The sequence below is a fragment of the Electrona antarctica genome (genome assembly GCF_951216825.1).
Source record: "Electrona antarctica genome assembly, chromosome: 14".
NCBI lineage: Eukaryota > Metazoa > Chordata > Actinopteri > Myctophiformes > Myctophidae > Electrona > Electrona antarctica.
In genome coordinates, this window is record NC_136795.1 from 1,789,967 (window position 1) to 1,816,466 (window position 26,500).

Sequence of the window (26,500 nt, forward strand, 5' to 3'; positions counted from 1 at the left end):
ACCCCTCTTCTCCTTGAAACCATGGGACCCCTCTTCTCCTCTTGAAGCCATGGGACCCCTCTTCTCCTTGAAGCCATGGGACCCCTCTTCTCCTCTTGAAGCCATGGGACCCCTCTTCTCCTTGAAGCCATGGGACCCCTCTTCTCCTTGAAGCCATGGGACCCCTCTTCTCCTCTTGAAGCCATGGGACCCCTCTTCTCCTCTTGAAGCCATGGGACCCCTCTTCTCCTCTTGAAGCCATGGGACCCCTCTTCTCCTCTTGAAGCCATGGGACCCCTCTTCTCCTCTTGAAGCCATGGGACCCCTCTTCTCCTCTTGAAGCCATGGGACCCCTCTTCTCCTCTTGAAGCCATGGGACCCCTCTTCTCCTCTAAGCCATGGGACCCCTCTTCTCCTCTTGAAGCCATGGGACCCCTCTTCTCCTCTTGAAGCCATGGGACCCCTCTTCTCCTTGAAGCCATGGGACCCCTCTTCTCCTTGAAGCCATGGGACCCCTCTTCTCCTTGAAGCCATGGGACCCCTCTTCTCCTTGAAGCCATGGGACCCCTCTTCTCCTCTTGAAGCCATGGGACCCCTCTTCTCCTTGAAGCCATGGGACCCCTCTTCTCCTTGAAGCCATGGGACCCCTCTTCTCCTCTTGAAGCCATGGGACCCCTCTTCTCCTTGAAGCCATGGGACCCCTCTTCTCCTCTTGAAGCCATGGGACCCCTCTTCTCCTCTTGAAGCCATGGGACCCCTCTTCTCCTCTTGAAGCCATGGGACCCCTCTTCTCCTTGAAGCCATGGGACCCCTCTTCTCCTCTTGAAGCCATGGGACCCCTCTTCTCCTTGAAGCCATGGGACCCCTCTTCTCCTCTTGAAGCCATGGGACCCCTCTTCTCCTCTTGAAGCCATGGGACCCCTCTTCTCCTCTTGAAGCCATGGGACCCCTCTTCTCCTTGAAGCCATGGGACCCCTCTTCTCCTCTTGAAGCCATGGGACCCCTCTTCTCCTTGAAGCCATGGGACCCCTCTTCTCCTTGAAGCCATGGGACCCCTCTTCTCCTCTTGAAGCCATGGGACCCCTCTTCTCCTCTTGAAGCCATGGGACCCCTCTTCTCCTCTTGAAGCCATGGGACCCCTCTTCTCCTCTTGAAGCCATGGGACCCCTCTTCTCCTTGAAGCCATGGGACCCCTCTTCTCCTCTTGAAGCCATGGGACCCCTCTTCTCCTTGAAGCCATGGGACCCCTCTTCTCCTTGAAGCCATGGGACCCCTCTTCTCCTCTTGAAGCCATGGGACCCCTCTTCTCCTCTTGAAGCCATGGGACCCCTCTTCTCCTTGAAGCCATGGGACCCCTCTTCTCCTCTTGAAGCCATGGGACCCCTCTTCTCCTCTTGAAGCCATGGGACCCCTCTTCTCCTCTTGAAGCCATGGGACCCCTCTTCTCCTCTTGAAGCCATGGGACCCCTCTTCTCCTCTTGAAGCCATGGGACCCCTCTTCTCCTCTTGAAGCCATGGGACCCCTCTTCTCCTCTTGAAGCCATGGGACCCCTCTTCTCCTTTTATATGTTATTGACCAGTGTTCATTTTTTGAGTGGTGCAACCACTCCAAGGAACAGCAATGTCCGTGTTAACCTATGTGTTGGTTCACCTATCTGACTGTGACTATGAGTACCAGTAGGGGCAAAAGAGGCGCTGTTGTGCCAGAGAGAGAGATGGTGCTGCACTGTTGCCTGCTAATGACAGAGAGAGGGAGAGGGGAGTTGCACCACTCAGTTCACACGGGTGTGATTTTTTTTTTATGCTAAGAATTTGATATTTAGTCTACTCTATTTCAGGTGTGTGTGTGTGTGTGTGTGTGTGTGTGTGTGTGTGTGTGTGTGTGTGTGTGTGTGTGTGTGTGTGTGTGTGTGTGTGTGTGTGTGTGTGTGTGTGTGTGTGTGTGTGTGTGTGTGTGTGTGTGTGTGTGTGTGTGTGTGTGTGTGTGTGTGTGTGTGTGTGTGTGTGTGTGTGTGTGTGTGTGCGCGCGCGCTGGTTTTTATATCTTTGTGGGGACACAAATCTGTTTACACAGTCACGTCATGGGGACCAGTTACGGTGTGTGTGTGCGTGCGTGCGTCCCCGTGACACAGTCACGTCATGGGGACCAGTTACGGTATGGGGACAAAAAACCTAGTCCCCATGAGGGAAACCGTTAAAAAACCAACCCAGGAGATGCTTTATATGTGCCTGTGAGGTTTTTAGCCTTGGCCCATAAGGGACGTTTTTTGATCATCGTGTGTGTAAGTGGTGCTCAGTATCTCCCCCTAAGGGTTTTAGCTGCTATTGCACTCATTACATTCTCACACACACTTTTGTGGCCGCACCCACATCATTATGTGGCCCCACCCACCCTGTTCCCCACAAGGAGGGATTATACCATCAAATTGAGTGTTAACAGGTGTAACAGAACAGGAGATTCCAGTGAAGATGGCAGCAAAAGCAAAACACAAGGTAAGCTATTTTTTTCTGAATGAACAATTAATAAAAACAGTGCTCAACCACAGATATTTGAAAAATCACTATAACCAGTATTTGACCATAACATTTTGTGAATTAGCTCTGATTATTAAGCTAGCTCAGTTAGCTAAATTAGCTCATACCATTTTGTGAATTAGCTCTGATTATTAAGCTAGCTCAGTTAGCTAAGTTAGCTCAAATGGCTCACATGGGCTGAAGACAGTTTAGATCAGTTAGAGGGATTGCTTTTCCTGTACTTTTAGGTTAGTAATGACCTTAAAACTACTGTTTTGTAACACAAATAATTTTGTGATGAAGTTAAGACACTTAGCTTCAGTTTAGCTTCAGATATAAGGATGATGTTTGGTGGTAATTTCATGTAATGTAATCCAATGTGAGCTCCTGAAACGTTTATTTTGCTATTATTTTCTGTGAAAATAGTCAGAATGGGTATACAATTTCGTTTTTGTGTTAGGACTTTCTACTGTATAAAGTATATATGTTGAGTTTGGTCCAGTTTGTAGTGTTGTAGCATTAGCTTCCTTTAGCTGCTGTCTTTCTGTGTAGCACTGTAGCAGTGCAGTCAGTGACTCTGCAATGATGTGATATTAAAGAAAATGGTAATAATAGGCAGAATAATTGAAACATCAGAAGACGTCCCCATGATGCACATTAGCACGGGGTCCCCAATATGCATGTCTTAAGATGTGTGTGTGTGTGTATTTATGCAAGCTTGAAGGCAAAATATTGAAACTTCAGAAGACGTCCCCATGATGCACATTTAGCACGGAGTCCCCAAGATGCATGTTTTAAGATGTGTGTTTGTGTTTGTTTGTGTGTGTATTTATATGTCCCCGTGATGCACATTAGCTTAAAGTGTGTTAAATGTCCCCATATATCACAGAACTGAAAGTGTGTTCTAAATACCTACTATGTAACAAAATGGTATATTGGATTACATCAGGATGTTGTAATACTAGTAATATTATCTTACATGAGTTATTTCGAACTCACTTTTATCCAAAGCAACTTCCAATAAGTGCATTCAACATTGATAGTCAAGTGCACTACTTTCACATGCCTAACTCTTTTAATATTCAATGAATCTTATTCTAAACAGATGTTGAATGACATGCCTGCAACTGGGGGTGGAGACTCCCCCACAGACACACATGGCTCCAGCAGTTGCCAAGACATCCACTTCCATTGAAAAGGTAAATGGGGAGAGCACACCTTACAAGGATGTTGTGTAATGTCCTAATGTCTAGTATGACTGTCCGTTCTCTCACACACTCACTCGGTATAATTATGTAAATTTAACAACATAGCCGCAGCCAACTGGTGGTGTTTTTTCCTTTACTGGGGCTTATCAGACTTAACATTATGGTAATGTTTCGGGCCGGGCCAAGCCTTGGGTTGGACCAGTTCGGGTCCAGGCTTTATTGTCAGGCCCGTTGAGAACTCTAACAGCATGTATGTCCCCGTGACGCACATTAGCCTAATGTAAAGGGCATTAAAAGTCTAAATATTGTAGATCACATAATAGGCAGAATAATTGAAACATCAGAAGACGTCCCCATGATGCACATTTAGCACAGAGTCCCCAAGATGCATGTTTTAAGATGTGTGTGTGTGTTTGTTTGTGTGTGTGTATTAATATGTCCCCGTGATGCACATTAGCTTAAAGTGTGTTAAATGTCCCCATATATCACAGAACTGAAAGTGTGTTCTAAATACCTACTATCTATCTACTATTTAGTATGACTGTCCGTTCTCTCACACACTCATTCGGTATAATTATGTCAATTTAACAACATAGCCGCAGCCAACTGGTGGTGTTTTTTCCTTTACTGGGGCTTATCAGACTTAACATTATGGTAATGTTTCGGGCCGGGCCAAGCCTTGGGTTGGACCAGTTCGGGTCCAGGCTTTATTGTCAGGCCCGTTGAGAACTCTAACAGCATGTATGTCCCCGTGACGCACATTAGCCTAATGTAAAGGGCATTAAAAGTCTAAATATTGTAGATCACATAATAGGCAGAATAATTGAAACATCAGAAGACGTCCCCATGATGCACATTTAGCACAGAGTCCCCAAGATGCATGTTTTAAGATGTGTGTGTTTGTTTGTGTGTGTGTATTTATATGTCCCCGTGATGCACATTAGCTTAAAGTGTGTTAAATGTCCCCATATATCACAGAACTGAAAGTGTGTTCTAAATACCTACTATCTATCTACTATTTAGTATGACTGTCCGTTCTCTCACACACTCACTCTGTATAATTATGTCAATTTAACAACATAGCCGCAGCCAACTGGTGGTGTTTTTTCCTTTACTGGGGCTTATCAGACTTAACATTATAGTAATGTTTCGGGCCGGGCTAAGCCTTGGGTTTGACCAGTTCGGGTCCAGGCTTTAATTGTCAGGCCCGTTGAGAACTCTTAACAGCATGTATGTCCCCGTGACGCACATTAGCCTAAAGTAAAGGGCATTAAAAGTCTAAATATTGTAGATCACATAATAGGCAGAATAATTGAAACATCAGAAGACGTCCCCATGATGCACATTAGCACGGGGTCCCCAATATGCATGTTTTAAGATGTGTGTGTGTGTGTGTGTGTGTGTATTTATGCAAGCTTGAAGGCAAAATATTTAAACTTCAGAAGACGTCCCCATGATGCACATTTAGCACGGAGTCCCCAAGATGCATGTTTTAAGATGTGTGTGTGTTTGTTTGTGTGTGTGTATTTATATGTCCCCGTGATGCACATTAGCTTAAAGTGTGTTAAATGTCCCCATATATCACAGAACTGAAAGTGTGTTCTAAATACCTACTATCTATCTACTATTTAGTATGACTGTCCGTTCTCTCACACACTCACTCGGTATAATTATGTCAATTTAACAACATAGCCGCAGCCAACTGGTGGTGTTTTTTCCTTTACTGGGGCTTATCAGACTTAACATTATGGTAATGTTTCGGGCCGGGCCAAGCCTTGGGTTGGACCAGTTCGGGTCCAGGCTTTATTGTCAGGCCCGTTGAGAACTCTAACAGCATGTATGTCCCCGTGACGCACATTAGCCTAATGTAAAGGGCATTAAAAGTCTAAATATTGTAGATCACATAATAGGCAGAATAATTGAAACATCAGAAGACGTCCCCATGATGCACATTTAGCACAGAGTCCCCAAGATGCATGTTTTAAGATGTGTGTGTTTGTTTGTGTGTGTGTATTTATATGTCCCCGTGATGCACATTAGCTTAAAGTGTGTTAAATGTCCCCATATATCACAGAACTGAAAGTGTGTTCTAAATACCTACTATCTATCTACTATTTAGTATGACTGTCCGTTCTCTCACACACTCATTCGGTATAATTATGTCAATTTAACAACATAGCCGCAGCCAACTGGTGGTGTTTTTTCCTTTACTGGGGCTTATCAGACTTAACATTATGGTAATGTTTCGGGCCGGGCCAAGCCTTGGGTTGGACCAGTTCGGGTCCAGGCTTTATTGTCAGGCCCGTTGAGAACTCTAACAGCATGTATGTCCCCGTGACGCACATTAGCCTAATGTAAAGGGCATTAAAAGTCTAAATATTGTAGATCACATAATAGGCAGAATAATTGAAACATCAGAAGACGTCCCCATGATGCACATTTAGCACAGAGTCCCCAAGATGCATGTTTTAAGATGTGTGTGTGTGTGTTTGTTTGTGCGTGTGTGTATTTATATGTCCCCGTGATGCACATTAGCTTAAAGTGTGTTAAATGTCCCCATATATCACAGAACTGAAAGTGTGTTCTAAATACCTACTATCTATCTACTATTTAGTATGACTGTCCGTTCTCTCACACACTCATTCGGTATAATTGTCAATTTAACAACATAGCCGCAGCCAACTGGTGGTGTTTTTTCCTTTACTGGGGCTTATCAGACTTAACATTATGGTAATGTTTCGGGCCGGGCCAAGCCTTGGGTTGGACCAGTTCGGGTCCAGGCTTTAATTGTCAGGCCCGTTGAGAACTCTAACAGCATGTTTGTCCCTGTGACGCACATTAGCCTAAAGTAAAGGGCATTAAAAGTCTAAATATTGTAGATCACATAGTGTGTGTGTGTTTGTTTGTGTGTAAAGGTCCCCATATATTATGTGGGAAATCAGGTAAATGGTGCACTCACTGCACCTGACTTAGTCACATGACCACCAGCAGGAAGTATAAAAGTCTAGTTCCTCCCAGTAGAGAGCCATTTTGAGTCTGCCACAGACAATAGTGTTCCCCTCTCATACAGGGTGAAGTAGAGAAGCATGGTAGGCTAAGCTTTTGTTTTTTGCGGCTAATGCTGCCAATGGCTTTTGTTTGAGCACATGCCACTGTTGGCCATTGTTCATCTTTGCACTTTAGTCTGCATCCATATTGTTTTATTTGACCTGATTTAAATGTATTTTTTTATTTCAGTCTTCAAATGACTTGACCATGCACAAATTAAGTGATCTGCTGCTGTTCCTAGAGACCTTGAGATACTGGTAAAACAGTGTAAATATATATATTCTATGCACTGCATGTGTTTGTGTATTTAAATGCAGCTTTGTAATATCATTGTCTTCTCTTAGCTGTGATGCTGTTGATGTCCCCCCTGCCCTCGCATTGATTGTACTGTGCTATAATTCACTGCAAATCAAAGTAGGTTTTATTGTTCTTTTAATAATGATTTGAATGCAGTGTTTGTGTACTACAGTACGACTAGGGCTGGCAACTAATGTATTTTTATGTTTCCTTAAAGAGACCAGTCCAGCCACAGTTTTCCACTGTCATTTTACCCTTTTTGTTTTGTTTATTTGAATTCTCAAGTTAGTTTACAGTAAGGGCACTGTAGGCATGATTTGAATTGTTTTCTTACTGGCATGTTTTAATAGTTTTCTCTCCATTTCTGTTACAGTGTAACCTTGTTAACACTAGCATGTCTGAAGTCAAATCAGACAGAAGTAGCATGTGCTTAAATTCATATTTAGAAAATGTTTCAGATGTAAAACAATTCTGAGATGATGGACAAAATTACCTCTCAGACATGCTAGTGTTAAAGGCCGGGTCCACCCTGCTGCACACATCACTTTCCTCTCCTGTTGGGACTGCACTGTGGGACCTTTGGGTTTTATTGGTGTGTATTTGTTAACCCCCTGCACTGCATGTTTTGTATTGATTTTATTGTTGTATTGCACAAGTTGTTTTTCGTGCTAGGCCTGTCCCCTTTCTTTCCCCAAATGTATTTGAGCTAATTATATACTTGTCACTTTATTATCTTATCTGCCTCACTGACGTATTTTCCTAACCTTTTAATATATACTGTGTAGTTATATATAAATAAAGTTGTTACATTTTCCACAAATGCCTCTCGTACATTGTTCCTGTTAAAGGGGAAGTTGGTCAAAGTTTACACTCTAGGGGTTCCTCCTGCCCCCTCAACAAGCGGGAGGTGGCGTAGTCAGGATATTAGTACCAATTTGTTCGCTTGTACAATTAAAATTGTTGTTCTACAATTTATGTGTCATTTATTTATGTCAACATTGTGCATTATCTATGTCAGGGTTGGGCAACTTTGATGATGGAGAGGGCCACTATATTTTCAGTCACTCCAGGGGGTCACAATGCATATACTGTCAAAAATAGAAAAAATAGCAGTCTACAAGCTCAAAATGTGTTGTGCTTTGACGCGTTTTGAGCTTGTAGATTGGCTATTTTTTAATTGGAAAACTGAATTATGTTTTAGCTATTTGTGAATTGGTTATGGTTTTGAATTATTATTATTATTATTATTATTTTCCCAAATGGATTCATATGGTATGTTACCTTAATAACTTAATTACAAATTAATTGGACATGAAAGAAGGCAATAACATTTTAATACTAGTCATTAAGTTATAGACTGAAGTTGCCCGTTTGGAATTAAAGCTGAATGATATATCAGTATTTTGATTAAGCCCATATCTGGGAATGCCCATATATGGACATATTGTAGTCATAAATCCATATGACATCAGACATCTATGCATGTCAGACGTCAGTCATCTACATTATGTATATGTAGCAATACAGCCCATATATGGAGATACCATATATGGAGATAGAGGCATCAGTAATTGTAGGACTCCCCTTTATGCCCATATATGGAGATCCCTGATGCCATCAATATCAAGTCCATGTCATCAATATTAAGCCCATATCTGGGAATGCCCATATATGGACCTATTGTAGTCATCAATCCAGATGACCTAATCAAACACTCAAGGTTGCCTCTCGCCCCAGGGCGTTTTACTAGTTAGTAATTACACTTGTTGCAAGGTCCCCATTAATCACATTAGAGGGGACCTTGTGTGAATTATTTAAATGATATTCAAATGAGGTCCCCATCAACCATGTTAACCAGATTTTTCACAAGTCCCCATATGGCATGGTCCAGATATTACTTCATCAATATATCGATATTTAAAGTAGTGTATAAGCTAACAAAGCCATAGTTGTTTTACCTGATTTTTTTCACAGCTGTATAACCTTTAGAAAGGGTGGTCCCCACAAGGGATGAATGTGTGTGTGTGTGTGTGTGTGTGTGTGTGTGTGTGTGTGTGTGTGTGTGTGTGTGTGTGTGTGTGTGTGTGTGTGTGTGTGTGTGTGTGTGTGTGTGTGTGTGTGTGTGTGTGTGTGTGTGTGTGTGTGTGTGTGTGTGTGTGTGTGTGTGTGTGTGTGTGTGTGTGTGTGTGTGTGTGTGCTTTAATAAACATGTAGCATGGTCATGGACCACATGTGAACACAGAACATATATTTAATAAACATGTAGCATGGTCATGGACCACATGTGAACACAGAACATATATTTTCAGGACGGGATACCAAGCGTATCCAATCATAGAACTTAAAAACAAGTGAACTTGGAACTGAATAAAAAGGGAATCTTTTTCTCTCATCCTGATTGGATAAAACTGGTCTTCTGACCTGACAATGTATTTTCTGTATATCAAAGAGCTGCAGAGATTGGCACAGCACTCTTTAGCTTTGACCTTTTTAAACGGAACATTTTGTTTTAAACAAAATATATTACACCCTTTAATGTAGGATGCCACGTTGTAAGTGATATCATTGCAGTTATTAGTGCAAGGGTACTACCTGTATTATTCACGTTTATCCAAGTTTATCTAACCCTTAACATAGTAAAATAGATATTCTCAGTCAGACTTGTTTTTCTTACAGCTGACACACTAGCCCAGTGGTTCTCAAACCTTTTCATGTCAAGGACCCCCACATTGACACTAATTAGCCCGTCCTGAAAAGACATGTCAAGGACCCCCACATTGACCCCCACAAGGACCCCCACATTGACCCCCACAAGGACCCCCACATTGACCCCCACATTGACCCCCACAAGGACCCCCACATTGACCCCCACAAGGACCCCCACATTGACCCCCACAAGGACCCCCACATTGACCCCCACATTGACACTAATTAGCCCGTCCTGAAAAGACATGCCAGGGACCCCCATGAGAGAAGATCTTTACGGCTCTAGCAGTGATTCTCAACCAGTTTAATTTCAAGGACCCCCAGTTAACATGCATATAGTCTATACGGATCCCCATTTAATGGCATTTCTATCTCTGGGACCCCCAATTTATATTGTAAAATCAATGTTACTTTAACTCTGAGAGTATACAAATTTGTACACTCAGAGTTACAGACCCATAAGGGTCCATTTGGTTCCATTTGTACACTCTCAGAGTTACAGACCCATAAGGGTCCATTTGGTTCCATTTGTACACTCTCAGAGTTACAGACCCATAAGGGTCCATTTGTTTCCAAACTATCATTTAGCTGGGGACCCCCTGGAACCCACTTTGGGAACCACTGCCTTAGCCCGTAGCACTTGCCCTAGCCCCTAGCTTATGCAAAGGCTAAACATGTCATTTAGGTACCATGTTATGTAGACAGATGCCAGGTCAATCATTATTGACCTGGCATCCTATAGCGTTTATATTTTCAATGTGCAGAATTATTATTATTTTGGATATTCTACTGTTAGGTTCTTCGTTAACTTATGATCCTAGATGATTATTTCTATGCATTTGATGTTTTGCCTTGTGTTGTCCTCGCTTACTGTAACTGTAAGTCGCTACAGAGTGTCTGATAAATGCCTAAATTGACACTAGTTGTTACCCGAATAACTGCTGCAGTGCTGCTGCACTATTACAAGTGCTGCTGTCTGGAGATGTCTCTGAAGATGTTGCCCTCCAAGATCTGTGTCACTCTGGAAAACAGTTAGGATGTCCAGTCAAGTCTGTTCATCTTACCATAATAATCTATGTGTATCTCATGTATAAATGGGAGCTTGGAACCTTTTCCAGAAGCATTTTTTGTAAGCAACTAGTGGTTCTCAAAACGGTTTAATTTCAAGAACCACCATAACTATGAGAGTACAAATGGAACCAAATGTACTTTGTGTTTGTTTAAAGTGTTAGAAAGTCCATAGACTTGGCTGCCACATGACATCACGCAGGGTGTTTATTTCCATTCATGTATCATGGTTGTTGCCACTGTGGTGTTTCACAGTACAGTATATACTGTGAGTGCATATTAATAAAAGGCATGTTGAATATATTGTTTTTTTACTGTGTGTTTGCCTCTTTCTTAGGTAATATGTGACAATTTGACCATATTTTATAGTATAGTTTGTTGGGTACTTTTGACCTAGCCTAGTAATGGTCTTATTCTTTTATTTCCTTTTCATTGTAGAGGTATTTAAGAAGTCCTTAAATGTGAAGATATACCCTGGCCTGTTTGCACTTTGTTGGTTTGTTTACTACTTGAGTGAGAAAACAATGTTGCACATTATTAAGCTAGTCATCTGGGGACCCCCACAATCATTTGGAGACCCACCCTGCCCCCCCACCCTCCATGTGCACCCCAGGCAGTTTCTAAGATGCTCGAGTCAATATTTAGATATTTGATATGCAGTTGTATCAGACCCACCTGCCTCCTACAAAAGCCTATGTTCAACTTCAAACTCCTAGACTCATTGTAAATGGCGGGAGCATGTCTGAACAAACAAGTCAACATGTCATATTTTATGTTTCTTAAAAATGCACAAAAAAGCTAAGGGAGATGTGAACATGTCTGCTTAAGTGAAAAGGTATTTTAAGTCTTTCTAAAACGTAACTTAAATGAACACACAAGTTCAATGTGGAATTGAAAGATGAACTGAAATTGAACTGAATCTAATGGATTCCTTACAGAACTATATAAGAACTGAATGTGGAACCTTTGGTTTCAATCCTGTTGTTACCTTGTACAACCACGAGAGGGAAATGTTGGACAACTTGGACCATTTAGAAGCCTCTCTCTCCCCCAACCACAACTATTCAGCCAAGTTAATTATACAACAAGTTGACAACGGTAAAACACACCACCGGAACTCCGGTGGTGTGTAAGTATAAGTAAATATAGACATGAATGAACAAAGTCAGTCGGGATCGGGATTTATAAATGGGAATTCTACTCTTCAAAGTCGGCGCTCGTAGCCTCGTAAAGGCAGTGACGTCCCTTAAAAGCGTCAGGTTCTCTGTCTGCCGTCTCCCCTCTGCTCTGTTAACATTATGGGTAACTCATTCAAGTGGTAAATTAAATGTGAAATACATCCTCTATTGAGAAAACAATATTATGTTGACAAAGACACTTCATACATTTGGAAACATTTTTATTCAAATCAATATAGTTTTCAGTTAATTTCATTACATTTTAAAAGTAGGCTAACTACAGTTGAATTTATATGGGCTGGCCTGCAGTACACCGTGGAGCCGCTGTCTCATTTGGGGGCGTGACATTTGTAGCCCCCGTGTGTCTCTGGACTGTCAAGACCAGAAAGTAGGCCTACTGGATGGATGCCATACTGTGTTACGGCTCAATTATGTCAGATTGTCGTCACCGTTCACATTCAGTAGAACCCTGTGCTCTTTTGTGGCCAGATGTAATTAACTAGGGTCTAGTTACAAAAGAGCACTAGACTCTAGTAGGACTGTATAGTAAATCATTAATACAAATAAATCGGCATACAATTTTGTAATGAAAGTCATATGTAGGCACTTGTTTGAATGCCCCATATAACAACCACAAACATGAACCGTGGTTGAAAGAAATTAAGTTGTCCTAATGCTATCAGATACAACTTTTCTGTTTGGATTAGCTGTCAAGGTCAAAAAATGTTTTAGATAATGGTATAAGGTTGCTGTACAACTACCTCTCCCTCTGTGTGTGTGTGTGTGTGTGTGTGTGTGTGTGTGTGTGTGTGTGTGTGTGTGTGTGTGTGTGTGTGTGTGTGTGTGTGTGTGTGTGTGTGTGTGTGTGTGTCATGCGTGAGAAAAGGTGGGTCAAGCATTCTGCCCGTTGCTGTTGGGCAGAATCCTCATATCTCCATATTGTATTTATTTTTCCATATAGATTAACAGTAACACCCTATAGTTGATCATACTTACAGCGTTCACACAATAGTAGCAAAAAAGATATCAGATATAAAGCTCAAACTGCGTCACATTGTAGATCTGCTATTTTTGCTGAATTAGAAACGTAATGGTGAAAAGCAACAGTTTTGGACATACAAGGTTTTCTCCTGACATCATGGACTGTGTGAACTACACACCTGCTAATGTGTTACGACCAATCAAATTATGCCAGCGGTGAAAACACCCTCGTTTGGAGCACATAAAAAGTCAGACATGTACAGACGGCAACACAGCACCCTTCAAGGAGACCCCCGACCCGATCTCCACGGACACACACCCTTCTAGAAGACCCCGACCACCAATCTCCACGGACACAGAGACCACCTCAGGCTGACATGCTGCTGAGTCCTCAACTCCTGTGCTTGCTGGGCCTCATGGCACTAGGTAATAGAAATGTTCTTTTATTGTTTCATATGCTTGCATAATATGGTTTTAAGAACCTAGTTTGAGCCCAGGCGGTGGCGTAACCGTCTGGGCACCCGACTGGTAATCCAGTCGCAGTGTGCCGCGGGTTCGACTCCCGAGCCCGACACGGCCTTTACTGCATGTCTTCCCCCATCTCTCTCCCGTCTCCTGTCAGCCTACTGTCTGTCCCTTCAAAAACCAATAAAAAAGGCGTAAGCCGCAAAAAAATATCTTTAAAAAAAAGAAAAGAACCTAGTTTGACATACATTAGCCCGCAGAGCTTCACTTCAAACATGCCTTTTATGTCTGAATCCAATCACTGTGTAAATTTAATTCTGATATAGTAGAGTCACAGTACTTTCTGCTAAGATATGTTGGTGTAGAGGTGAAAAAGGAGCGGACGAGCTATTTATAGAACCATTAAAATAAAAGATTATTTAAAGAACATTTTTATTTCTGGGAACAAAAAAAGGTTCTTGTATGGCATCACTCTAATTTGGCCCCTTTATGTTTGTGTGTGTGTGTGTGTGTGTGTGTGTGTGTGTGTGTGTGTGTGTGTGTGTGTGTGTGTGTGTGTGTGTGTGTGTGTGTGTGTGTGTGTGTGTGTGTGTGTGCGTGCGTGCGCGCGTGCGTGTGCGTGCGCGCGTGCGTGCGCGCGCGCGCGTGCGTGCGCGCGCGCGCTGCGCAGGCACCGTGCACGCCACTCCCTTGGCTAAGGTGAATCTGGAGTGTGGGAGCTGTCCAAAGTTCTGGTTCAGCTTCAACGGTCGCTGCTACAAGTACGTAGGCATACGTACAGGTGAAATGATGAACTGGAACGACGCAGAGAAGAACTGCCAGGATGAAGGTGGCCACCTGGCGTCCATCCACAGCAAGGCGGAGCACGACTTCGTCCTGACCGTGATCCAGAACTTTAAGCCATCACAGACATACACCTGGATTGGACTGAATGACCTCTACGTAGAGGGTAGATGGTTGTGGTCTGATCACTCTGATGTTAATTACACCATGTGGCGTAGTGATGAGCCAAATGGTGGTGCAGGTGAACAATGTGTGATCACATACTGTAGTGGAGCAGGTCCATGGTGTGACTACCCATGTTCTACTAAATTACCTTCTGTGTGTGTACGCCATGCATAAACATGTCCTTGTTGAGTGGAATGTGTGATTCAACTCTCACTGACTTGTACTGAGTCTCCACAATAAAAGCATGAAATAAATATAATCCATGTGTTTTACTGGTGCCATCATTTCAGAGTGTCTCCGTTGTGAAGCACTTTCAGAGACAGTCATTATAATAAACTATATTAGCTACAGTGGACATTACATTAAGTATATTTTAAGTTAATCATTTATTGGTTTCACTAATGAAAACTCATTTATTCATTTTGTTTCTCAGTCGAAATCTTATATCTCCCTGGGACCGAAACCACTGAATAGCCACTCACAAGCTTTTAGATTTGAATTTTATTTTGAATTTTTCTTAATTATGTTTCTTCTAGGTTTTTATTTATTTAGTTATGAAATTCTAAATGAATAATATAAAGGGGATATTTACTCCCGATCCATTAAAATGCATGGAGCCACGACCCTAAAATGGGTCCCGACCCACCGTTTGGGAAACCCCTGGTCTATATCTATGTTTCCATTGAGAAGAACATTATATATTAAACTCTATTATTTATGATGGACAAATTATACTTTAAGTTAATTATTTATCACAATGAAAAAGGTGATAGTATCAGAGCAGCAGTGGTGTCTGAACTGTTTTCAAACGGGGACATAATATTTGAAAATTACCCTATAGGCCCGACTGCACCTTCTGTCATACTGTATTCATGAATTAAATTATGCATTTTTATTTTTGTGTCTTTGTCATGAGACTCATCCCTTAGTTATACGAGATTATAATATATAAAACATCAAGAACATCAATAAACAATATCACATTCACTTCTTGGAAACAGAAAACTGCACAAAATATTATTTTACCCACATACACAAAATACATACAAATATCACATAATGTTGTTGTCAGTTTGTCCCATCATGCTTTCTCTAAATATTCTGCAAGTGCAACTATCTCTCTGTGTCACTTTAATCATATCAAATCTAGGTTTTTACACCTATTAAATACTGTTTGACACACAGCTCATGATATATAAGGAGCAGTAGAAAATATATTTGACTAAATGTCTCCCCCCACTGGTCACCGTCGAAAATGGCACCATAGTTACCTTTAATTAGGCCACAGCTGTGTGTGGCAAGACGCCACGCCAGGAGAAAAGAGTTTGTTCGGTGAGTTTGTGACACATTGAAATATTTGTTTATTTTTTAACGTGGAACCTGCGCTTGTTTTCGTTTATAAAGTACAGCAGTTATAATATAACCGCCTACTGTTGTTTAAGGTAAGAAAGTAAGGTTAATACTCTGATGCTGCTGCTAGAGCTACTAAACTAAACCTATACACTAAGGGGCATCTCCATGTAAATGTGCTGCTGCTGCTAAACTACTATTAAAACTATTAAAACTCGTACGGTACTCGTCACATTAAAAACATCACAAACATTTAAATTCATCCTCTGAATTGAAAATGGTGGACCCCGTTGAAAACAAGTGTAATGCTTTATCATGACATGGTGTCGTCCACACACAGTAATAGTATATTGTATTGAGCTTTCGTGTGAAATGTACCTATTCTGCATACTGTTAATAAATCAATCAATCACACCTGTGTGAAGTGAGGGGCGCTCTTATCATACATCATCTCATTCTGGCCAATCACAATTTGCGTCCTCACTTTTGTCTTCGATGTTTTTTGTGTTACACAAACATTTGTCTTCAAGACAAGTTTGTGTCTTCAATGTTTGTGTTTACATAAACACTTAGCCCGTCTCCGGACCCCCCGGGTTGAGCTCCTTTGGACCCCTACGACGTAGGGTCCGGTCTCACCGGATTCAAGCGACATGGGACGCAATCTGACTTTCCCTGACTTAGCCCTGTGCTGCGGTGTGGGTGTCACGCTGACATATTCCAAACGAAGCATATGAACGCTATAGGAGACAACGAACCTTCTGACCCCCCCCGCGAACGGCTCTGAAGCCGTTAAGTATTTTTAATGTTTGTACGACCGTTTTGGCAGCTCTGAAATTCTCTCTTGTTGACATCCCATTGTACCGCCTCTCGGCATCTCGGTTGGCTAGCAGCGCCTCCCTACGCGCCTCGTAGGCGCAGCTAGCCAACTGAGATGTCAACAAGGAGGGACCGAAGAGAGAATTTCAGAGCTGGCAAAACGGTCGTACAAACATTAAAAATACTTAACGGCTTCTGTGCCGTTCGGGGGGGGGGTGAGAGGGTTCGTTGTATCCTATAGCGTCCATATGCTTCGTTTGGAATATGTCAGCGTGACACCCACACCGCAGCACAGGGCTAAGTCAGGGGAAATCAGATTGCGTCCCATGTCGCTTGAATCCGGTGAGAAGGAACCCTACATAAAGTCATCAAAATGTCAGAAACTTTAACGTAGGGTTCCGAAAGGAGCTAATAAACACTCAAAGCTGGACATAGGAGGGGCTAGCACCCCTCAATATAAACAGAAGCATACAAATGCATTAAGGCAGACTGGCTGAGAGAGCGAGATAAATGACATACATTTCCATTAGAAGAGAGAGACAACTAGAGACTATTTCTATGTTTGATGTATTACCATGTGGTGTTCTTGATTACCCTAAATCACTCTGGATTATAATGGCGTCTGTTAAATGCCTAAAGGGAGGGAGAGAGTGATGAGGAGGGAGACTGAGGTGGTGTACAGTGGTGTGACTTTTGCACTTGTCTGTTTCATGCAAGGCCGGGGCGAAATTAATTGTGTATGCGGGCTATTACAATATGTCATTAATATCAGCCGGCACACCGTGTGATGTGATATTAACGTCACATTGCTGTGTACAGTGTGTAGAGATAGCGGTGTGTACTTTTCTCTACAGGTACGCAGGGGACAGATGCACTGTTTACCTGCAGCTGCATAATAGACCAATATGCAATGCAGTTGAATAAGACCAACAATGTTATTGTGCCTCCTTATCATAAACCAAATAATAATCTACCAAACTATCTTTAATATATACCCATATGTGACTCTCTACACTTCATTCCTTTAAAGTAAACTGTTCTCATCCCATGTGCAGCTTCCCCTCTTCCCCACAGCAACCGGCAAATCTAAGAACTGGTATCTCTTTTGCCCTTGGAGCTACTGCTGTGGGCCACTTTAAACAGACCCTTGGAGCTACTGCTGTGGGCCACTTTAAACAGACCCTTGGTCGACTGTAAACTTAATTCCTCCTATATGTAACTTCAACAAAGGTCACTGCATTGCAAGCAATATCAGATAATGGTGCTCTCCTTACAAGGCTGTTTTGTTGCAAGTTTGGATTATAAGCAAGGACACAGAAAAGTATCTTTGGGGGAAACATCACAAGGTGTATTTTTCATGTCCATCTGTAGCCCATAATCAATACACTACCAGTAATGTGAATTGGTAAAAGTGACCAATTTTCAACCTCATCTTAACTAACCTCATATAACAGACACAGGGTCACCCTAACCTTACACCACAGTAATCATTGCTACAAGGTATTTGTTCAGTAACAGGGGCCTACCTGTCTCTCCAGCTCTTTAATAAACACAAAAAAATACATTTTCAGTTGTTGACAAAATCTCTCTCTCTCTCTCTCCAGGTGCATTCTATCAGCGCATCATCGTCTTGTACGACAACATCGAGCTGATTGGCCAGCGGTCGGATCCTGCCGCTGAGCGGCCTGCAGGCCGGATACTGACCCTGAGCATCGAGGGCAACAAGCCTGTGTCTCTGCCTCACCGTCTGAGCATCGAGGGCAACAAGCCTGTGTCTCTGCCTCTTCTGTCAGGTCATCCTCAGACGGTTCAGGTCAGCCCTCACTTGGGGGGGGGGGGGGGGTGAGACAGGGTAACAGGTACGGTCGCCCCTTTTCCATCTCGCCCCACTACTCTACCTAGCTGTAAAAAAATATATATAATAATCATGTTTGTAAATTTCTAAAATAACTTAATTAAGTAGTCACCGTCTTTGTGTCATGTTGTTCTTTCTTAATTTTACAGAGTATAGAGATCGACTACTATACAATCAAATACATCTGTATACAAGATAATTTCAGAGAGGGAGGGAAATACTAAATGAACTGTTAACTACATTAAAACATTTTGCCGGGGTGAGTTGGTAAAGGGCGAGTCGTTTGGTATTCATAGACAGTCATTGTTTCTATAGCGTTTGTTCAGTATCAGCCTCTGTGATTTCCCTGTCTCTCCAGTTCTTTAATAAACATGTAGCATGGTCATGGACCACATGTGAACACAGAACATATCTTTTCAGGATGGGATACCAAGCTTATCCAATCATAGAACTTAAAAACAAGTGAACTTGGAACTGAATTAACAGGGAATCCTTTTCTCTCATCCTGATTGGATAAAACTGGTATTCTGACCTGACAATGTATTTTCTGTATATCAAAGAGCTGCAGAGATTGGCACAGCACTCTTTAGCTTTGACCTTTTTAAACAGAACATGTTGTTTTAAACAAAATATATTACACCCTTTAATGTAAGATGCCACATTGTAAGTGATATCATTACAGTTATTAGTGCAAGGGTACTACATTATTATTCACGTTTATCCAAGTTTATCTAACCCTTAACATAGTAAAATAGAAATTCTCAGTCAGACTTGTTTTTCTTACAGCTGACACCTTAGCCCGTAGCACTTGCCCTAGCCCCTAGCTTATGCAAAGGCTAAACATGTCATTTAGGTACCATGTTATGTAGACAGATGCCAGGTCAATCATTATTGACCTGGCATCCTATAGCGTTTATATTTTCAATGTACTACAGATACATCTTTATTTGGATATTCTACTGTTAGACTGATGTTAGGTTCTTGGTTTACTTATGATCCTAGATGACTATTTCTAGAGCCCGACCGATCCCTCGGTCGCACCGATGTATCGGTCATTTTGGGTGCCGAGCCGATGCCCGACTTCGGACATCAGTGTTTATTTAATCCGATGTCCCGTTTTTAATGTTTACTACAGTCCATCCTGCACATATCACTCCCTCGGTCCTGCACCTCTGTACTGGAGAAGTATAGGCCTATCACTTTTTCGGTTCTGCACCGCTTACTGGAGAAGTATATCACCCTAGCGGGTGCGCAGCGCAACTAGTACCTTTGTACATAATAATAATAATTAACCAATTAAACATAGTATTAACAGGTTACCATTTCTATAAGGTTTACAGGTTAAACCACAACTCCCTCCTTTGAATGTATATAAAAGGCTTTTGTACATTATTTGCTATTTAGATATGCTGTGTATTTCAGCCTTGTGTATTTCAGCCACAACAAACAATGTTAATAGTATGACTGCTCTATTATTTGAAGCATATCCTACACATAGGAGGCCTTTGCTATGTTTCACCAGTTTCAATTGAAACAAGCTCCGACTGACCTTCAGGCATCAGCCAACCCCCACCACCCTAATGGCTGCGCACAATATTGAACAGTCAAAACTATTGATAGTCAATACGGCTGTATCAACAGAATAATTATGTCATAGGTATACATGGGGGGGCCTCATATTTGGTCTTGAAACGGGCCTCCAGATTCCCTTACATAGAACTAAAAAAATCACACCGTGTGAAGTGAGGGGTGCTAATATATTAAAGTCTAACTCATGTTGATTAGGTGATGTAATGGTGATGTTCAAACAAACAGTGCCAACACAAACATGAAACGCCATTAAAATTAAAGAGACAATATGACGTAAATGGCACATTATGACGTACATTTTCCCTTCATTGTCAATGGCGTTTACAAAACAAACATTGAACTAAAGACAGACATTAAACCTGTGTATAGGGGGGGCTAGTGCCCCTCAAAAATCACCCCCGTGTTATCATCGTACATCATCATGGTGTAACATGTCTACTTGCTCAGACACTTTGTGTAGGACGGAAATCTACACTAATAGCTGAATATAGGAGGGCATATATAGGGGTGCATTTCATTTTGAAAAAAATGCCTTATGTGCCAAAACATTTTATTTAAATGTATTCTATTAACTTTAATTAAAAAAAACGTATTTTGAAGTTTAGAAGTTTTTAAAATGTATTTTTTATTATTTTAATTGATTACTAAACATCGGCATCGTATCTGCATCGGTGGTGTAGGTCTCTCCAAATCGGCATCGGCATCGGACCCAAAAATATGGCATCTGTCGGGCTCTCAGATGTATTGCCTTGTGTTGTCCTTGCTTACTGTAACTGTAAGTTGCTAAGAATGTCTGCTAAATGCCTAAATCACTACTGGTAGCCTACTACTACTAGAAGTACTGTTGCTACTTGCTCATGATAATATTTTTGTTTCTTTTCTAGTATTCCATGTGTTGGCACAGTTTTCCAGATCGGGTAGTGTGACTGCAGACAGAAATGGCGTCTCCTTTGGATTGTCTGGAAGAGGAGCTCACCTGTCCCGTGTGCCACGACATCTTTAATCATCCTGTCGTGCTGTTGTGCAGCCACAGTTTCTGCAAAGGCTGTCTTCAGCATTGGTGGACGGAAAGACCGACGCAGGACTGTCCCGTCTGTAAGAAGAGGACAAGGACATCCACCAGGAAACCACCGGCCACTAACCTGGTGCTAAAGAACCTGTGTGAGAAGTATTTAGAGGAGAAACGCAGAAGCGCCTCGCGGGTGAGCTCGGAGGAGCTCTGTGCCGCGCACGGGGAGGAGCTCAGGCTCTTCTGCCGGGACGACGAACAGCTGGCGTGTGTCATGTGTGTGTGTGATTTGGAAAAACACGGCAGACACGAGTTTTCGTCCGTAGACGAAGCGTCAGGGCGGTTCAAAGAGACCGTGCAGGAATCCTTGAAGTCTTTAAAGGAGAAACTGGAGGTCTTTAATAAAGTGAAGACAACGTGCAACCAAACAGGAGATTACATCAAGCTTCAGGCCCAGAACACAGAGACACGGATAAAGGCACAGTTTGAGGCATTACATCAGTTCCTGATAAATGAAGAGTCGGCTAGGATCTCTGCTCTGAGGCAGGAGGAGGCACAGAAGAGTCTGAAGATAACGGAGAGGATTGAGGAGCTGAACAAGGACATGACGTCCCTCTCGGACGCAATCCGAGTCGCCGATGACCTTCTGAGAGCCGACGACCACGTCTCGTTCCTGCGGAAGTACAAGACGACGATGGAACGAGTCCGTGTCACGCTGCCGGACCCCCAGCTGCTCTCAGGACGACAGATAGACGAGGCCCAACACCTGGGCAACCTGGCCTTCAGTGTCTGGGACAAGATGAAGAATATTGTGTCCTACACCCCTGTCATCTTGGACCCAAACACCGCCCATGAAGATTTCATCCTGTCTGATGATCTCACCAGTGTGAGATTTGACGCCTTGAAGACGCAGCAGCTTCCCGACAACAAAGAGAGGTTGGACACGTTCTACATGGTCCTGGGTTCAAAGGGCTTCAGCTCAGGGGTTCACAGCTGGGACGTTGAGGTCGGAGACTGGGGCCACTGGGGGGTTTTAGCAGAGTCCTACCAAAGGAAAGGCAACGTGGGCGGTGAATCCTGGTGGCTGGAAAGGGGCAGTACTAGATTCTGCGCAGTCCACTCCTCGGGTTGTACTCGTGACTCTGTCGTTCTCCCACTGAAGCGTAATCCCCGGAGGATCAGAGTCAGGCTGGACTGGGGCGGAGGAACTCTGTCTTTCTCCGACCCGGACACCGAGACACACCTGCACACTTTCCATCACACGTTCACCGAGACACTGTTCCCGTGCCTTAGTAACCTCCGTCATAACACGTCTCTGAAGATGTTGCCCTCCAAGATCAGTGTCACTCTGGAAAACAGTTAGGATGTCCAGTCAAAAGTCTGTTCATCTTTCCATAATAATCTATGTGTATCTCATGTATAAATGGGAGCTTGGAACCGTTTCCAGAAGCATTTTTTGTAAGCAACTAGTGGTTCTCAAAACGGTTTAATTTCAAGAACCACCATAACTATGAGAGTGTACAAATGGAACCAAATGTACTTTGTGTTTGTTTAAAGTGTTAGAAAGTCCATAGACTTGGCTGCCACATGACTTCACGCAGGGTGTTTATTTTCATTCATGTATCCTGGTTGTTGCCACTGTGGTGTTTCACAGTACAGTATATACTGTGAGTGCATATTAATAAAAGGCATGTTGAATATATTGTTTTTTTACTGTGAGTTTGCCTCTTTCTTAGGTAATATGTGACAATTTGACCATATTTTATAGTATAGTTTGTTGGGTACTTTTGACCTAGCCTAGTAATGGTCTTATTCTTTTATTTCCTTTTCATTGTAGAGGTATTTAAGAAGTCCTTAAATGTGAAGATATACCCTGGCCTGTTTGCACTTTGTTGGTTTGTTTACTACTTGAGTGAGAAAACAATGTTGCACATTATTAAGCTAGTCATCTGGGGACCCCCACAATCATTTGGAGACCCACCCTGCCCCCCCCACCCTCCATGTGCACCCCAGGCAGTTTCTAAGATGCTCGAGTCAATATTTAGATATTTGATATGCAGTTGTATCAGACCCACCTGCCTCCTACACAAGCCTATGTTCAACTTCAAACTCCTAGACTCATTGTAAATGGCGGGAGCATGTCTGAACAAACAAGTCAACATGTCATATTTTATGTTTCTTAAAAATGTCTGCTTAAGTGAAAAGGTATTTAAGTCTTTCTAAAACGTAACTTAAATGAACACACAAGTTCAATGTGGAATTGAAAGATGAACTGAAATTGAACTGAATCTAATGGATTCCTTACAGAACTATATAATAAGAACTGAATGTGGAACCTTTGGTTTCAATCCTGTTGTTACCTTGTACAACCACTAGAGGGAAATGTTGGACAACTTGGACCATTTAGAAGCCTCTCTCCCCCAACCCCAACTATTCAGCCAAGTTAATTATACAACAAGTTGACAACGGTAAAACACACCACCGGAACTCCGAGGTAGGTAAGTATAAGTAAATATAGACATGAATGAACAAAGTCAGTCGGGATCGGGATTTATAAATGGGAATTCTACTCTTCAAAGTCGGCGCTCGTAGCCTCGTAAAGGCAGTGACGTCCCTTAAAAGCGTCAGGTTCTCTGTCTGCCGTCTCCCCTCTGCTCTGTTAACATTATGGGTAACTCATTCAAGTGGTAAATTAAATGTGAAATACATCCTCTATTGAGAAAACAATATTATGTTGACAAAGACACTTCATACATTTGGAAACATTTTTATTCAAATCAATATAGTTTTCAGTTAATTTCGTTACATTTTAAAAGTAGGCTAACTACAGTTGAATTTATATGGGCTGGCCTGCAGTACACCGTGGAGCCGCTGTCTCATTTGGGGGCGTGACATTTGTAGCCCCCGTGTGTCTCTGGACTGTCAAGACCAGAAAGTAGGCCTACTGGATGGATGCCATACGGCTCAATTATGTCAGATTGTCGTCACCGTTCACATTCAGTAGAACCCTGTGCTCTTTTGTGGCCAGATGTAATTAACTAGGGTCTAGTTACAAAAGAGCACTAGACTCTAGTAGGACTGTATATAAATAATTAATAAAAAGAAATCGGCATACAATTTTGTAATGAAAGTCATGTATAGCACTTGTTTGAATGCCCCATATAACAACCACAAACATGAACCGTGGTTGAAAAAAGTTGTCCTAATGCAATCAGACTTTTCTGTTTGGATTAGCTGTCAAGGCCAAAAAATAGTTATTTTGCCACTCGGTAGGAGTTCCTGCATAACTTTCTGGTAAGATGATTTACTGCAGTAATTTTCTTTTTTTTTCTTCTATAATTTTTATCCCACGATTTTGTAACCCATTTTTCACCCCTGTGTCAATTATCTAATGTGATCCTGGGCTCTACACACCCTCCGCCAACCTAGTCCCCATATATGGGGGACATGGGGAGAGCAACGGACTTGAACTCATGCTTCCTTCATGCCTGAGTCAGTCCAAGTTGCTCCTTTACACCTGACAGGGGGGAGTTCCCTGGTTGGACGTAGCGCGTGGAAGGAACACGTCTGCAGTAATTTCCAATACTTGAACTGCCATGAAATGTAAAGAGCATCCATGTTGTGTGACTATACTGTACATTCTGTTAGTTCATCTCATACAGTCTGTCTCTATAATGACTACATTGTCTCATTCAATTCACTGACTTACACTGACTCTACATGATAAAAGTACATTAAACATGTTTAGGATTACTTTATGTATTACATGTGACATGAATACAGTAAACTGCAGTTAAAGAATGTATTGCATCATATCACCCCCACCCTCCGCTCTCTCTCTCTCTCTCTCTGTTTGAGGTGTGTGTGTGTGTGTGTGTGTGTGTGTGTGTGTGTGTGTGTGTGTGTGTGTGTGTGTGTGTGTGTGTGTGTGTGTGTGTGTGTGTGTGTGTGTGTGTGTGTGTGTGTGTGTGTGTGTGTGAAAAGGTGGGTCAAGGATTCTGCCCGTTGCTGTTGGGCAGAATCCTCATATCTCCATATGTTATTTATTTATTTTCCCATAAATTAACACCCTACTTGTTCATACTTCAACGATCACACAAGATAAAGGAAACCAAAGCAGATATACAAGCTGAAACTGGGTCACATTACAGATCTGCTATTTTTACTGAATTAGAATCTTAATGGTGAAAAGCAACAGTTTTAAACATATGAGGTTTTCTCCTGACATCATGGCACTGTGTGTGAACTACACAGCTGCTGTCATGACCAATCAAATGATGCCAACCGGGAAGACGGTGCTATTTCGGGATCTCGCGGGACACGTGGTCAGCTGACACAATAGTGGTGGTGGTCCCCCGGTTGCTTTTAGTCAGGATGGTGGTCCCCAGGTTGCTTTTAGTCATGATGGTGGTCCCCAGGTTGCTTTTAGTCCCCAGGTTGCTTTTAGTCAGAATGGTGGTCCCCAGGTTGCTTTTAGTCAGGATGGTGGTCCCCAGGTTGCTTTTAGTCAGGATGGTGGTCCCCAGGTTGCTTTTAGTCAGGATGGTGGTCCCCAGGTTGCTTTTAGTCAGGGTGGTGGTCCCCAGGTTGCTTTTAGTCAGAGTGGTGGTCCCCGGGTTGTTTTTAGTCAGGGTGGTGGTCCCTGAGTCAAAATCGGTTGAAAACCCAATCATACGGTTGCTGTACACGTGTACTCTGACACCCCCCCCCCCCCCACCTCCCCCCTCCCCTCTCTCTCTCTCTCTCTCTCTCTCTCTCTCTCTCTCTCTCTCTCTCTCTCTCTCTCTCTCTCTCTCTCTCTCTCTCCCCCCCCCCCCCCCCACACACAGAGGTCAGTCTGTGAGTGTGAACTGTGCAATAGCCAGACAATGCAGTTATAGAGGGTTAGGGTTAGTTATAGAGGGTTAGGGTTAGTTATAGAGGGTTAGGGTTAGTTATAGAGGGTTAGGGTTAGGGTTAGTTATAGAGGGTTAGGGTTAGTTATAGAGGGTTAGGGTTAGTTATAGAGGGTTAGGGTTAGTTATAGAGGGTTAGGGTTAGGGTTAGTTATAGAGGGTTAGGGTTAGTTATAGAGGGTTAGGGTTAGTTATAGAGGGTTAGGGTTAGTTATAGAGGGTTAGGGTTAGTTATAGAGGGTTAGGGTTAGGGTTAGTTATAGAGGGTTAGGGTTAGTTATAGAGGGTTAGGGTTAGGGTTAGTTATAGAGGGTTAGGGTTAGTTATAGAGGGTTAGGGTTAGGGTTAGTTATAGAGGGTTAGGGTTAGTTATAGAGGGTTAGGGTTAGTTATAGAGGGTTAGGGTTAGTTATAGAGGGTTAGGGTTAGGGTTAGTTATAGAGGGTTAGGGTTAGTTATTTAGGGTTAGGGTTAGTTATAGAGGGTTAGGGTTAGTTATTTAGGGTTAGGGTTAGTTATAGAGGGTTAGGGTTAGTTATAGAGGGTTATGGTTAGTTATAGAGGGTTAGGGTTAGTTATAGAGGGTTAGGGTT

General features: G+C 42.5%; 1 protein-coding gene across 1 annotated transcript in view; it reads left to right on the forward strand.

The window, feature by feature from the left end:
* LOC306936380 (E3 ubiquitin-protein ligase TRIM35-like) overlaps nucleotides 1–26,500 on the forward strand; it is a 191,115-nt gene that overhangs the window by 161,815 nt on the left and 2,800 nt on the right. The window lies entirely within an intron of this gene.